Source organism: Grus americana, chromosome Z (genome assembly GCF_028858705.1).
Source record: "Grus americana isolate bGruAme1 chromosome Z, bGruAme1.mat, whole genome shotgun sequence".
NCBI lineage: Eukaryota > Metazoa > Chordata > Aves > Gruiformes > Gruidae > Grus > Grus americana.
Genome location: NC_072891.1, coordinates 34,318,470 through 34,331,201, shown reverse-complemented (window position 1 = coordinate 34,331,201; position 12,732 = coordinate 34,318,470). Strand labels below are relative to the sequence as shown.

General features: G+C 36.3%; 1 protein-coding gene across 28 annotated transcripts in view; it reads left to right on the top strand.

Moving 5' to 3' along the window:
• PTPRD (protein tyrosine phosphatase receptor type D) overlaps positions 1-12,732 on the top strand; it is a 1,257,748-nt gene that overhangs the window by 6,922 nt on the left and 1,238,094 nt on the right. The window lies entirely within an intron of this gene.

Below are 12,732 nucleotides of genomic sequence, written 5' to 3'. Positions count from 1 at the left end.
AAACGGAAGTCTGCCCAGCAAAGCGTGACATTAATTTCAGATTTGACATTAGTAGATTTAGGCTGGCATCATTAACATACCAATTGGAGTACTTAAAAAAAAAAAAAAAGAATAAAAAAAAAAAGAACTGATGCATTCAATATAGTGATAACCTATGTTCTCCTTTGGATAATTTAGCTACTTCTTCAGTTTCAAGCACAATTATTCTGCGGAATTGTCCTTTCTCCATATGAATAAAAGATAGACTAATGGCTTTTTTACACAACTTAAGTCCTAATTTTCCCCCTCCCCATTTTTTTTTTTTTTTTTTAAGAATGCCGGGTAGTTAGACTTGAAAAGCTGCACAAATGCACTTGCCTGTTTTTGTAGAACACAGGCTTTGAAATGGGCCATATGGTTAGTTTGACTTATCTTTTTCGCTGTGAACCCTGTGCCCTCTGGCAATTCAGTGAAGCTAAGATCAGTTAGTGAGGTTGGAGATTCTTGTGTCAAATGTCTCAGCTAGGAAATGTACAATGGACTGCAAAACTTCCAAGAACAGCCAAAAGGTATGTAGGTCACCAAACCTGGGCGACCAAATACTCTTAACCATGGTCCCTATATCCATGATATGGTCTTCTGAAAAATTAATTTATTCAGTGAGGACTGGGTCAGCAGTGTACAATAGGTGATATCTGGAAGAACCAAGAAATAATTTGAAAGCAGGGTCAAATTATTTTCTTCTGCATTTTTAGAACAAAGTACAATGGGCTTCCTGTGAAGTTTGTTTTCAGTTTTCCATTCTAATGAAAATATGAGAAAGGATGCATAGTGTAAAAGTCATGTTAACTACTGTAGGCCATTGGGTGGAATAAAGTGGTCAGGAAGTGGTTTTTTTTCTGTGCAATCTGTAATAAAAAATATTCTAGAACTGGATAATTTCCTGAGCAGCTTCCACATAGGTTGTGGTGCTCTGCCAACCTAATCAGAATGCATGATTTCTCCTAATTTAAAATCTCTTTTGTTTGAGAACCCCTTATAGGTTATTTGTTTTCCATTCTAGGATTATTAGAGAAAAGTGATTTTTGTATTTGGCACAACAGTAGTAAGTTGCATTGCAGCACCTGTTTTTCCTCATCAACTGTAGGTTTTCAGAGGTTTTTATAGGTGTGGAAATGAAGTCCCTGGATATTCCCCCATTATCATATTCTATATAGGATCATACATTAGAAAGTATCCAAATGTATTTGTGCTCAGAATAACCTTTTTTGTTCTCAGCATGGAGACCAGCCTTTCCTACCCTTCCCCATCTTCTCCTTTTTCATACCTTTCCTCTGCAGAAGGCTGGAATGTGGTTAAAATGTCTGATTATTTTGAAATTAGCTCATAACTCAGATTTCTGTTCCTTCTCACCGATCCTAAGGATAGTGACCCTTTTCTCCTTGGGTAAGAATTCACTTTTAAGTCGGATGATGTTCTTAACTTCTTTACTTTGTTTTTCCTAGAACTGATAAAAATGAGAGAGAGCACTCCAGCTTACGTAAATATAAAATATTTCCTAATGTAGTGTGAGAGATGAAAAAGTAACTGACAGTGTTCTGCTGGAGTTATGGAATTAATAAAGCAGACATTTATGAATGTTGGGATGAGTTAGGTGTATTGATATCTTTGGGCAACACGCAAGTGCGGTTATACAGATGACATCTTTTTCTCCCCCCTTACTATGACAGGTGTTGGTTGGCTTGAGAACTTAATGGGGAAGGAGCAGGAAGCCTATGAATATTCCTGTCCGTTCAGTGTTCTGTTGATTTTATTAATTGTCAGTGCTGAACAAATTAAAGAAGGCATGAATTGTGACATTTATTTCAAGATTTTTTGCTTACTTAAATAAGATTTTGTAAAAAAAAAAAAAAAAGCAATGTATGTTCCATTGTACATTTAAAAAAGGGATTGTTAGAAGATACACGAGGAGGTAAGAAAGGAAAGGAAAGGAAAGTGAGGGTAGAAAATGGGTAAGTAATGGGAATGGAAGAAATCCTCAGCAATGAAAGGAGTCCTGTTATTCAGGTCTCTGGTTCAGTGTCAATTCAGATGACGCTTTCTTTAATCGTTGGGGATGAGATTTAGTTGCCTAACCATAGGCGGCTCATGCCTTTTTAGATGTCCTGAGGTATCTGCTCAGCCCCAGGCTGCTCTTCTCTTGTAGCATATCTGCCAGTCCCACACAGGTATTACAGAAAACCAAGAACATATACGATTGGACATTTATCTGTGTTTAGGATTATGAATTGTGCATGTCTGTATTCCGATGTATGTAGAACTTTGCTTTTCCTCCTTGCCTTTCCCAAAGGCAAGGATTTTTTTCATGTTATGCTAATTATATCTGAATCTAACAGAAAGAGCTCCCTTAATCAACACTTGTGCTTAACTATCAGCATAATTAGATTAATTATATTTTGGAGACTGTAGAAATCATATCATGCATGTATGCATCTGTGTGTGTTGGAAGTGACATCATCCTTGTCTTCATATTCTGAAACAAGCTTATCAGTTGTGTTTTGTTTGCTTGTTTTGTTTTCATTTTTTCGTGCTTTTCTTAGATGATGCAAAGATTGGTGGAGTCCAAAAGCTTATGCTATTAACAATACTCCATCCACAGAATCAGCTTATGTGTTTTCCTGCTCTGACACCATGCTGGTGCCTCTGAGACAAGGCACAGGGGCACTGCAAAAGTGATGAACTGTGTAATGTCACACTGCCTTTTTCTTATTTGCTGTTTTGGTAGGTCACCTTTTTCTGTTTCTTGGAAAGGAAAGATGGACCCAGGGTTCTGTGTAATATAATTATGCTGAGGTGAGGTGTGTTTTCTGTTTTTGTATTATTGACATCTTGACCATTATGCAACCAGTAAAGATTACTGGCAGTAATACTGTCTTCTGAGGTCAGGGCTATTGATTTTGGAGTATAAGCAGATTTGATATGATAAATCTTATGGTAGTAATTCTATTTGGATTTAACTTTTAATATCATTTATTTTGGATAAAAAGTTTGAGACACATGAATATGCATTTACTGAAGTTATTTGTGTATTATGTTCATTAAATGATTGTTGGAAAAGACATTCTAAGTGTTCTGCTTGATAAAGGGTATCAGGCATAGCATGCATGAGAGACTACTCTTATAGATGGAGGTCTCTGTCTGTAACCTATCTATCAAGGTTTTAGAAAGTCAGGAGAATAGATCTTGTTTGTGAGCCAGAAACATTTTCCATAAATAGAAGATGATCTTCAAAAGTTATCCTAATAATCACAAAGAAAAGAGCAGTTTCATGAAACTGGAAAAAAAATCCAAGAAAACCTTAGTCTGTATTGTTTCATCTAATTTTATCAATGTATATGACCCTAAGCAATATTCCATCCCTGTAGGATGGTATCCCAACTCACGTGAACTGTAACATCTGTTTATGGTGTTTCACTGGCTCTCTGCATTTTGGTAACTTGGGGAAACAAAACAAAAATAAATTATACCAACTTGAGATTTTCATAACATAACCTCACTCTATGTCTCTAAAAGTAGTAGAGTATCATTTATTGTCATTTATGTCTCAATCATATAAAAGTTGTGATCCAGATAGAACTTGGGGGATAAAAAAGATTACTAATAATTATGATAATAATAATTATGGCAATGCCTTATGATTAAGTGAGGCTACACTATAAAGTTCAGAGGAAGTAGATTTTTTTCTTGCGCAGTACTCAAGGAGAAAATACAGGAACAGACTGGACAAGGTAATGCTTCTTTTATGTCTGCTTTGCTATTAAGCAAAGTGTTTTTAGCAGTGTTCGGAGGGAACTAAGATGGGAAGACTACCTTTGCAGAAGAATGTTCTTAGTGAATTTTCTGTGGTAGTAACTTTCCTCTTTACTTGTAGCACCTAAATCTCACTATGAAGTAAAAATACAATTTTTAAAATCAGTTCTCACATAAGGAGATACAGTAATTTCCAAAGGGTTGTTATGTGATAATGGCTAAGATGATGTTAGCAATGATCTGAGGTTATTTCACCCAAGTTTCTTTGAACAGGAAGTATTGTGTTACTGGTTGCAGCTTCAGTTCTATGTCATATTTTCTGGTGCTATACGATGTGTTTTGGGGTTTTTTTGGGGAGGGTGGGGGTGAGAGGGCGTGTTGGCACACATGTTGGAACATCTAGTGATTGTACTGTCTCATCATGTCTGTTGTCTTCATTTTGAATTGCCAAATGGACATTTTAAGTTGCTGCAAACTGCAGTATCGCCTTCATCTTCTCCTTATCCAACCTTTTCTGTTAGTACCTTTGAATTTCTTTGTCAGGGAAATGTAGCAATAATTCTTGGTAGTATGTGGCTTGAACACCATCTATACACTTTCTTAATGTAGAAAGTGGTATAGTTGTGAAACCTGTTATATTGTATTGGGAAGTTAGTTGTTAATAATGCTATCTAACAGTATGGCTTTATGCTGCTGATTTAAAATAGCTAAATGTCTGAGTTAATACTGCATGCGCTTGGACACAAAGTTTTTTAACCTTTGTTTATGGCAGCAGAGGATGAATTGAGGAGAGAAACAAGCCCCACTGTACTGCTTGTGTACTGCTTGGCTTTTATGGTGAGGACAGACATTACCTCTGCACTCAGCAAGAATTTTCTATGGAAAAAATTAGGTTGATCACACAAGTCCATCCCGTTCTACTGCCTGTCTTTACAAGACAAAACCTATAGAAGCTTCTTTAGTGGTTGGGAACAAGTAGTCAGAGAAACTAGAGCTGATTTAAAAACCTGCATTGGTTTCCCCTTCAAGGGATTAGGGGCTGCTCATATGTTGGGGGCAAGCCTGCACGCAATTCCACAGTGACAGCTCCAGTGGAGTGAAACACACTAAAGTCTGTGCTAAGAATGTAGGTGAAAAATGCCTCTTTCCTGTGGAAATTTTGAAATAATGATGATAATTTGACTAAAACTGTCTGTAACTAGTCAGGTAAAAGGAAGCATCTCTTGGTGAGAATTTGTGAAGGCTGTCTTGTTCAGCTTGCTTGTCTTGCCTTCAGAGTTGGCGATGAAGTGGGAAGTAGCTTAGAGAGTTTTCCTCTCTTGAACTTTGAGAAGAGCAAACCAGTTAAAGAATGAAGAGCGTGTGCGTGCATGTCCATTATTTTTTCCATAGCCCATATTTAAAGTGTGTGCAACTCTGTGTCTCTCGACATCCTCATACAGAAATGCCTTTCATATTTTTTTTCCCATTTGTAAAATGTGTTCCTGTTATAATACTCAAGTAGAAAAAGATGACATGTAAGCATAATTTGATTTTTATCCAGTGAAGCCCTGTAGGAATGAGAACTGGTAAAATCTGAAGAAAAAAAAAAAAAAAAGGTGTCTAAACAGTTTTATAGGTGTCTATTCCTTGTTATGGAAAAAAAAAATAAAAATCAAGTGTGACGGATGTCTTCAGACATTAGTGGAACAGTAGCTGAAGTGTTAATTGGATTATATATCCCTGAATGTCTCTCTTAATCCCTATAGCCCTTTACTTGCCCACAGAGGAGCTACTGTGCATTTGATGTTGTAAATAAGAAAACAGGAGTAGTAGGGAGTACTAGATTGGGCAGTTTTATGAAGCAAAGATAGCCATTCAAGAAAAGCGTGGCACTGCTAGATTGTTAAACTGCTTCTAACAAGTATCAATTTATGCCTTTCTTCAGTAAAGATTTCACAAGGAAGGCAGTGGACGGGAACCTGAAGGAAAGGATACAATTTTTTTCCCTCCCCCTGGGATCAAGAATCAAGTCTTTGTCTCATCTTTTTTACAAAGTAGTTGTTGGGTTTTTGTTTTTTTTTTTTTTTTCCTCTTACAAGTTTTGCAATGTGTTTTAAACTCTAGATTGGTTATAAATATACAAATTAATGTGGTTTGCGTATCCCAGTAGCTACAGGCAAATCTTATTGCCAAAACTACATTGAAAAAGGAAGTTATCGTATGAGTAAATTCATGGAGAAACAGAATATTTTCCCCCAAAATATGAAATTGGAGTGTTGATTCAACTATGTGTCAGTTTTAGTCTAACTCTTCTAAAGTGAGATATAATTGTCCTTGCTGCTCGCTTTCATGGTGGTGTTTGAAAACAACATTCTCATCATTAGAGTGTTAGAATTAGTGAAAGTACAGAGGAAATCTGCATCATTCCAGCGATGCATATTTCAAATTGAAACTATTCAAGCCTTTCCAGTAACTTTATATTATTTTAAGTACTAATTGCTCATTTAATTTTTATATTCTTATGGTAATCAGTAGTTATTTTTAGTTTGGAGAAGCCTATAACACAAGTTTGATATATGCTTCCCAGGAAAGACTGACGGCACGCTCCTTTACCCCCCTGCTGCTATGTAATCATTGGAAAGATTTCAAAAAGTGGTAATTAAAGCATGTGTGCACTAGAAACACACACATCATTATTAAATATAGCAGTGTGAACTAATTAATTTCATTGTGCTATATTAATCAAATAGTTGCAGTGGCAAGCACAGGTGATATATAAAATAAGAAGAGCCACCAACACTCAGGTCATAAGGTACTATTGTACACGCAGATCTTGCAGGATAATCATAGGACACCTAGGACTAGCTGGCATTGTTTATGCGTTGCTAGCAATACTTTTTCATGTGCTTCTTATATACAAGTTCATCACCAGCTAGAAAGTGTAAATAGTCAGTCAAAGTTTACACAGTTTGAGTTGTTTCCTCTTCTTCACAAGAGTATATGGTGCATATATCGTCAAGTCTGTAAACAGAAACAGCAAAATCTACTACCTACTGCAGAAATAGCCATTCAAAACATTTTAAAAATAAAAGCAGTCATTTTTTTATACTCCTTGAAAATAACAGTATGGTTGTAGGTATGTTGTAAATTGCAGACTGTTTTGTTTTCTGGCAGCATCTCAGATTACTCCAAACCCTGTTGCCTGGCTCACTAATATAGACTTAGTTATTTGACTCAAGAAGGAAGGCTTTCCTTGTTATGTAGTTAGTTACACAAAAGTATGCAAAAGTTTACTATAGATACATACTCTTTACAGAAACTTACAAAATTATGTGAATATCTATATTTGGCCTGAAGTGCTGTAGGATGGAGAGTATCCTACATACGGAGTAATGTGGTATCTTCATTTGATGTTTTGAATGTAACTTTACTATTTATGATCTATTTATATATTTCTGGATTATGATGGAAAATTAAGATATCATTACTTACTAGTTCTTTGAAAGTTATTTGAACAATAAGAGGACTATTTTAATATAAAATATTTTAATCTGCAAATACATGTTTCAGCTACTGTAGAAATCTGTATGAGTATGTATACATGTTCTTAGAGGTTTGCATGTGTGCTGAAGCTAGTGGTGTATTCAGCAGCAAAGTTCATCTAGCCCAAGAATTATTTAGAATTTATTTCTTCTTTCAAAAGAGGAACTAATGCAATAAACACCATTATGCAGGTCATGAATCAGAGACCTCAGTTTTGTCTGTTGGAGCTATGTAATCCATGCAACTGGAAATCTGTAATTATTATGAGACTACCATAAAATATGACTTAATTTATGGTGGGGGTTTTTTGGGGTTTGTTTTTTTTTTTGAAGTTATATTCTGAAAAATCTCAGAAGTGCAAGAGCAAGGTTACTGTGAACTGGATCAGTATAAGCTTCAACATATTCTGTCCTCACTGCATTTGGGTATTATTGTTTTGGTATTACAAATAATGGTGCATGAGAATATCTGAACTCAAAGTACTAGGGAAGATAATAATAAAAATAATAAAACAATGAATAATAAGGAGTAATAACAAATACCTACATGTGTACTTCTCGGTTTGGATCTTCATCCAATCCAATTTACTGCCTGTAGGTAGGAGCAGGAGAGAGTATAGAAAAGGGAAGATCTGTTCTGTTTAAATAAGAAAATGTGATTGTCAAGCCATACAAACTTTGTATAAGTATAGTGGAAATATGCATCAGAAACTGCTTATTGGGAAAGGAGCTAGATTTCAGATGTACTATTAGATGTATTATATCATTCCCTTCAACTTGCAAAACTACCACGGAGGATTAACAGAAAATGCTAGAAGCTACCACTGAAGGGGAATAAAGCCTTCCTTGGATATACTGTCTCATCAGCTCAGTTTTAGGGTGGCCATAAAAAAAGGACAACCTTAATTATGAAAATTGCTGCTAGAAACCTCTTAAAATGTTTGAATAGGATAACAGTTGCTCCTACGAACCAAATTTCAGTGATAAGTAGCTGGCTTAATAATTGGTCCTCTAGTCTCAATTTCCTGCCTAGAAATATGACTTGAGGAGAAAAGTGAAAAAAATTTTCTGGTAGCCTGGTAGGTGGGAATAGGCCAGTTTTGGCAGTTCCTGGATCTATGTCATAAAACATGCCAGCTGCTCTTCAAATATAGAGACTATGAAATCAACATGATCTAAGGAGCCCTTGGGCTTTTGTACTAAGCAGAACTGAGTACCAAGACCCCAGTCTTGCTGATGAAAAACCTTCAGTGATTCTGCATTATAATTAGATTTTTTCAAATGTGCTGGAATGATGATTAGGGAAACTGAGAAACTACATTTAATTTTTTTCCTGTCAAAATAGATTCAATGTTGTTAAAAGCCACTTATTTTAACTGAAATATTTATTCTTTTTTTATGAGTGAATTCTTGTTATATGGTCATGAGCCAGTGTCATGCAAACCAACAGCAATTCATTTGGTTTACAATTCAATTTAAGATGCAGATTCTCTTTTTAGGCTGCTAGTCATTCCTATAGGACACCAAAGCATATTGTAGACATGTAGAAGTCAGGCTGACTATTCAAGAAACGTCACTTTTGTAGTAAGACTCTAAAAAGAACTTTTTGCTTTTCTGTATCTCAGACTGTTATAACTATGAAACCTTCAAATTACTTGAGACACCTTTGTAATAAAGCACCAAGATTCTAGTTCCAAGCACATTTAATTCTAGAGAAAAAAATCCTGTTGACTTCAATGAAAGTTACATAGAACTCAGAACAACACATTAAAAGACAAAGACTGTAGTTGTACTTTTTGTGAATAAAATGATGTTTACCTTTTTTGGGTTTTTTGGGGTTTTTTTTTTTTTTTGGTCATTGTTTTGCTCCATTATCTCGCTTTCTTTGGAGGCTGTTTGTTTGCGTGGATATTACCTATTTTTAACTTCTACTGTCAAAATGCCTTGTTTAGAGAAAAGAGTTTTATTGAACTTTGAAAAATCACTCACCTATTAAAAGTATTAAAGTCTTACCCATTAATTTCTAATTAGCAGTTACTTTGGCTCGTAGTGTAGGAACACAGATTCAATTAACTTATATATAAGAATTAAGGTGTTAATTAAGATTCTTGTTTAAGTTGAAGTTCCTGTGCTGGTTTTCAAAGATAACTTTTGAAAAATATATGATGAAAACTGGAGAACATGATTAAATTGGTATTTTTTTCCTGTTGAGGTTGACATATGGTTTGAATTATGAATGATGAAAACCAGTATTATTTAAGTAATTAAGCCAAGCTGTTCTGAGACATTGAAAGAGAAATCCACAGAATGTTTTTTCTTTTCCCTGACAATGTAGAAATAAAATCTTTATATATTTACCTCTTTGAAGGGCAAATGGTAAAGTAAGGGAACAGCTTATTTCTTCTAATTTGGTGATGTTGAAATTGTTCTTCAAAATAAAGTTTATCTTTTATTATGGGGACACCAAACTATTGTATCCCAGGCATATTGTTACTTTCTAAGACTTTTGAGTTGGTGGAGCATTTCTGATACCTTGTTAGATGAATAACTATGGCAGCGGTGTGACCTTGTAGTACTATGATGTCTTCCATTCAGGGATTTGATCAGTTAAATGGGTCAAGCTGAGAAAATTGTAAGCCATTTATTCAACTTATGGTGTAGTCAGTGAACTTCAATCAGATATCAAATGGCTTGAGAAAAACAGCAGTTCATAATCAATGTCTGTCAATTTAAAAATGTTCTCTGGTTGGAAAGAATTTTCTAGTCGCAAATAATTTTATGTTATGTCATCCTCAAAATAAACAATTTTAAATAGCAAGCATCTCTCAAATGAAGGGGACGGTGGCAGGATTCTGTGTGCAGTCTCCTTTATGGCTTACTTGTATTTAAAGACACTTATGCAGCCAAATAAAAAAAAATAAAGATGATGTAATACAATGCATAGTATTACTGGTACAAATCACTGGAAAAAAAGTTGTGTGTGTTTTGGGGGGTTTGTTCGGGGGGTTTTTCTGAGTGCTTGGTATTCAAGAGTGGGGTTTAACTGCTGTAATAGGAGCCAAAAGATAATGATCTTAATGCACTTATCTTCAGTTGAAAATGACATCTGAGATCACTTTTGTCTTAATGACCCTCAACTACAGTATTGATTCCTGGTCAAAGTGCTGAGAATAAAAGAGTTGCAGTTTTAGAGTTCCTGATGATGCATTCATGTTGCTCATTTCATCCAAGAGAATCCCGTCCTATGTAACAAACTACATGCTTTGTTAACCTCAGTTAGAACGTGTTGTTCTTCTGAAATGAAGAAGTAAATGTAAACTTGTTACATATTATGGACATGTTTTTCTTCAGAGCATGTCTGAATTCATTTCCCCTTTGCTCATGTGTGTGTAGACATTTAGAAAAATATCAGGAACATGTTTGTTAGCAGAATGGAAATAGGTAAAATAAGTTAAAAAAAGAAAAAAAAGCAAACATATTTGCACTGTCAAGAAACAGTTTTCTTCCTGTCTTGCTAGTGTAGAATACACAATGATGTTCACCGTAGAATTTCAGCAATGTGTTGTATTGGAGGTAAACATTTCTTATGAAGCTATTACCATGCAAATGTGAGTGGAACCAGAATAGAATGGAAGACTGATGAGGAACAGAGCCAGCAGTCTTAAGTGTGCGGTGGCTTTCTGTTAACAGGACATATTTCATAATAATTATTTCTTTACATTTATCTTGATTCTAAAATGCCACAAATTAAATGGGAAAGGAAAGTTGAAATTAAGTCCCTGTTGATAGTTCTTTCCAAAGAAGAGTGGTTCAGAAGAATAAGAGATGTGAAGAACAGAGGTTAATTTAACACAGGAACATTCCTGAAATTGTGTGTGTGTCTGTGCATGTGTGCGGACGAGCAGTTAAGCACACGCATGTAAGTGGGTTCCCACTGCCCTCATCTGCATATAGTGACAAACCCCTTCAGGTACGTAATCATTTCAATTTCTTGCTGTTGTCTTACAAAGAAAAACAGTGAAATATATATAATATTGTTGTGGTTTTATCCCAGCCGGCAGCTGAGCACCATGGAGCCGTTTGCTCACTTCCCCCCGTTGGGATTGGTGAGAGAATTGGAAAAGTTAAAGTGAGAAAACTCACGGGTTGAGATAAAGACAGTTGAACAGGTAAAGCAAAAAGCTGCGCGCACAAGCAAAGCAAAGCAAGGAATTCATTCCCCACTTCCCATGGGCAGGCAGGTGTTCAGCCATCTCCAGGACAGCAGGGCTCCATCACGCGTAATGGCTGTTTGGGAAGACACACGCCAGCACTCTGAATGCTGCTGCCCCCCCCCCCTCCTCCTCTTCCCAGAGCCCCTTATAAAGTGAGCATGATGTCATATGGTATGGAATGTCCCTTTGGTCAGTTTGGGTCACCTGTCTGTGTCCCCTCCCAACTCCTTGTGCACCCCCAGCCATCCCGCTGGCAGGGCAGTGTGAGAAGCAGGAAAGGCCTTGGCTCTGTGTAAGCACTGCTCAGCAACAACAGGTCCATAGAACAAAAACATCTCTGTGTTATCAACACTGTTTCCAGCACAAATCCAAATCGTAACCCCATACTAGCTACTATGAAGAAAATTAACCCGCTCAGCTGAAACCAGGACATTTATCTAGATATTCTTCTCATTTGCATTGTAACATGTTTTTCCCCTGGTACAGGAGAACTGGGGTCCTGCCACAGCCAGAGGACACTGCAATCTGTATGACAACAGACTTGCTTTAAGTCTTAAAGAGTGCTAGAGCAGAAGATGAAAGACTGTTAAGAACATTGTATGTCCAGTACATGTGAAATCTCTTGTCTGTGACTGTTGTTTGTGGAATACTATTACTTTAAATCCCAAAATACATGTTTCCAAAACAGCAGACAGCTAGGTTAAGCAGGTGTATGTGGTTCAGTAAGCAAACCCAGATCTATACCCAGGTCTATCTGTTGAGAGTGCAGCCCAGTGCCTGAAATTCTGGAGGTTTCTGATAGGTAACAGAGAGATATTTCTTGATTTATAATTTTTTTTTTTTTTTAATACCACCATTTGTTCCAGTTTTCGTCTGTTCCTGCATAACATGAATGAGAAAGAACATAGTGAAAACAAAGCAAATTCTTCGGTAAGAAAGAGGCCAGTCTATAGTTGAGATTCCATCCAACCCCTCTTGGCAAAAGGAGGAGAAGAAATAATCTAGGAGGATGATTTTTGTTTTCCAGCCCTTCATAGGTTATGCTCATGATTAAAAGTCTCTATTCAAAGTACTTTCCCCTCCCCCCCCGCCTTTCCCTCCCTGGCCCTCCAATAGCATTTCCGAAGTTAGGCTGTTTGATTAATCAGTTTGATGTGCTAAATCACTTCCTTATCCTTATACAAAACTTTAGGGATTTTCACTTG